The sequence below is a fragment of the Cebus imitator genome, unplaced genomic scaffold, assembly GCF_001604975.1.
Source record: "Cebus imitator isolate Cc_AM_T3 unplaced genomic scaffold, Cebus_imitator-1.0 Scaffold82, whole genome shotgun sequence".
Lineage (NCBI taxonomy): Eukaryota > Metazoa > Chordata > Mammalia > Primates > Cebidae > Cebus > Cebus imitator.
In genome coordinates, this window is record NW_016107397.1 from 3,836,323 (window position 1) to 3,840,193 (window position 3,871).

Below are 3,871 nucleotides of genomic sequence, written 5' to 3' on the forward strand. Positions count from 1 at the left end.
GGAGGTTGCAGTGAGCTGAGATTGTGCCATTGCACTCAAGCCTGGGCTGGGCAACAGAGCAAGACTCTGTCTGAAAAAATAAAGAAAGAAAAAGAAAAAGAAAGGGCAGTCTCAGACTCCCAGAGAGGAGAACAGCGAGCTCTTGTTCCACCTACTTTCTTCAAGGGCTTCCTCCAGGAAGCCTTCCCATCCTGGAGGCTGAGCTGACTCACCCTTTGAGGGGCTGGGGCTGGTACAGGCTGCATGGAGTTTTGCATCCTCTTTCCTGGCGCCTGGTGTGGCCTGGATATTAGAGCTAGTGCTGCACCCCTGGTGGGGGGAAGGCTGGCCCCACTCAGAGCTGTCCATGCCACTCCCAGGCCCCGGCAAATAGCAGGTGTCAGTGAGCAGGTAAGAGGCATGAGTCTTCTGCCTCCTGGGATTCTGAGCTTCCTAGAGTGGGGGCCACATTCCCTGCCTTATCTGCTTTCTCCACTGAGCAGGGCTGGGGCTGAAGGGGGCACGTGTGGGGCCAGCTAACAGGGGCCCAAGGCGGGAGGCTCAGAGCCCACTGCCTCAGAGCCCACTGGCAGAGAGACCAGGGGCCTTTTATGTCCCAGCATCCCCAATATCCAGCTCATCTGCTGCAGAAACAAAGAGCATGGGAACAGGACTGGATGGTCCCAGAGGTTGTCTAGAGGAGGAGAGGACAGGCTGAGAGTCAAAGATGTGGAAGGAGGAAGGACAGAGGTCAAAGGCACACGTGCCATGATCTCATCAGCTCCTGAACAACAAGGACTTGACCTTCTGAGGGCTCCAACTGAGCTCTGGCAACCACATGAGACCAGTCATTTCCCCAGTGTTCAGATGAGGGAGGGAGGGCTCTTAGGGGAAAGGGAATGATCCCCAGCTTACAGCTCACATGGTCAGTAGGCACTGGAGCTGGGACTGAAGCCCAGGGAGGCTGGGGGAGAGATGGGGCAGGGCTGGGAGGAGGTAGGGAGGCAAGGGCTTCAGCCTCTCCATTTCCAGGCTTGGATTCCTAGGAGTCCATTCATACGTGAAAAATATCTTTTTATTTATTTATTTAGAGACAGAGTCTGGCTTCATTGCTCAGACTGGAATGCCATGGTGTGATCATAGCTCACTGTAGCCTTGACCTGGGCTCAAGTGATCCTCCCACCTCAGCCTCCTGAGTAGCTGGGACTATAGGCATACGTCATCATGCCCAGTAATTTTTTAAATTTTTGGTAGAGATGGGGTCTCTCTATGTTGCACAGCCTGGTCTCCAACTCCTGGGCTCAAGTGATCCTCCCTCTTTGGCCTTCCAAAGTGCTGAGATTACAGGCATGAGGCATTGCACCTGGCTTATTTATTTTTAGAGACAGGGTCTCACTCATCCAGACTGGAGTGAAGGGGCACAATCATAGCTCAGTGCAACCACAAATTCCTGGACTCAAGGGATCCTCCTGCCTCAGCCTCCGAAGTAGCTAGAACTACAGGCACACACCACCATGCCTGGCTAACTTTTTAAATCTTTTTAGAGATGGGGTCTTGACCACCTCAGGCTGGTCTTGAATTCCTGGGCTCAAGTGATCCTCCAGCCTCAGCCTCCTGAGTAGCTGGGACTACAGGTACACACCACCACACTTGGCTAATTTTTTTGTGTTTTTATTGTAGAGACAGGATTTCACCATCTTTCCCAGGCTGGTCTTGAATACCTGTCCTCACGTGGTCCCCCCCCACCTCCCCTCGCCTGGGCCTCTCAAAGGGCTGACATTACAGGTGTGATCCACTGCACCTGGCCTCACAGCAGAACCTGCTCTTCTTCTACCAGCCTCTCTCCGATTGTGAAAAAACCTCACACCAGCATCCCCCCGTCCAATCTAGAAGATTCCATGGAATCACTCTCCACCCCAAGACCCCTCAATATCGCCTGTGTGTCCAATTTCATTAACAGACCATCTGCTGCTTTCCTGCTTTCCATCCACTTCCCCAAGGTCCTGGGCAAGGTCCCTTCCTAAGGAGATCTGTTGGGACCTGCCTCCCAGAGTGAGGCTGGCAATTTCTGCATTCATTTCCCCTCTCCATGGCTCCCTTTTCCTGGGTTATGGCCCCATCTTCCATGCCACCACCCCCTTTCTACCTCCAGCTATCTTTGACTAGACTGTCCCTGGACTCTTTGGGGCCCCAACCACTGGCATCAATCAACCTTCTCTTCCCAGTGTGGACATCAAGGACATCTCCCCAGCAAGCTCAGGCCTCAGCCCCAATATTCTCCTCCTTGCTGTGCCCAGCTCCATTGAACTCTCCATCCTCCACCCCATCCTGTAAATTTGTTTCTTTTTGCTTTTCTGGTTTCTTTCAATTTCCTCTTCATTTTCCTCTGCCTTACCCAGATTCTGGACAAATTCTTATTTGTGACACAGTTTCACTCTGCCATCCAGGCTGGCGGCTCACTGCAACCTCTGCCTCCTGGGTTCAAGTGAGTAGCTGTGATTACAGGAATGCGCCAGCATTCGCAGCTAAAATCTTTTTTTAATTTAATTTTATTTATTTTTTTAGATGGCGTCTTGCTCTGATGCCCAGGCTGGAGTGCAGTGGCACAATCTCAGCTCACTGCAACCTCCACCTCCTGGGTTCAAGAAATCCTTCCACCTCTGCGTCCCAAGTGGCTGGGATTACAGGCCCGTGCTACCACATCTGGCTAATTTTTGTATTTTTAGTAGAGACAGAGTTTCATTATGTTGGCCAGGCTGGTCTTGAACTCCTGACCTCAAGTGACCCACCTGCTTTGGCCTCCCAAAGTCCTGGGATTACAGGCATGAGCCATGACACTGGGCCTGGATTACGGACAAATTCTTCTGAATGAGACTCTCTCCCCTGCCTCCAACTTTTCTGCATCCCAGCGGCTGGCAACATCCCATGTCCCACAGATTTTGCACATACCTAATGGGGCTCATCCCAACCCTCCTGTTCCTTAGCCTGCTGCTAGGGAGGCCAGGCTGAGTTGGCATGTTGGCCTGCAGCCTGATGTGTGCCCTCCTCCCTAGATCTCTTCCTTCTGGGTTGGGACGAAGGAGTGAAGGTAGGTTGGAGTCATGAGTTCAGGCTGATACATCTCAGACCTACCTGACCTGCTGGGGGTTCACCCTGCCAGCCTCCAAGATGGAACAGAATAAGAACGTGTACTCTGGGGCGAGGAGCCTGGATGTGTGTGTGTGTGTGTGTGTGTAGGGTTGGCAGTTCCCATCTTCCAGCATGCCTCAAGTGACAGGGATCAGTGTGAAAGTGTCTCTGGGTTGGCCCTTAGTCACAGGCCAGTGTGATGAGACAGGAGGTGAGGGGTCACCTTAGGTGGGCTTTGCAGAGGGTGGTATTAGAGGTTTGCTGTCTCTCTGATCTTTCTTGGCCCTATTTGGGGGTGACTTCTGGGATGGAGTCCTTGCTCCTTTCCCATCCCCAACCCTGGCAGGTCTTCTCATGTGTCCTCTGTAGCAGTCTCAGCCACACCATGCAGTGGACAGCAGCATTGGAGCCATCCTATCCCTTCTTTTTTTTTTTTTTTTTTTTTTTTTCATCCTATCCCTTCTTAAGGACTTGGTCCTTTGAAGGACCCTGGATGCTGACCTGTCTCCTGTCCCACCTAGCCCACGCATAGCACCTGGCTCAGCAGAAGCTCAGGGATGACCTTGAATGGCCCCTTCCAACACTGAGACTTGCTTTCTTCAAACTAGCAACCAGGCCTGGGATTACCTCACTCAGCAGCCTCAGATGACTAAAGGGAGCATCTCTAACTGGTGAGGTCTAACCCAATCAAAAGTCTTCTATAATATAATAAATAATATCTAAGAGATGGGGTGTTGCTCTGTTGCCCAGGCTGGAGTGCAGT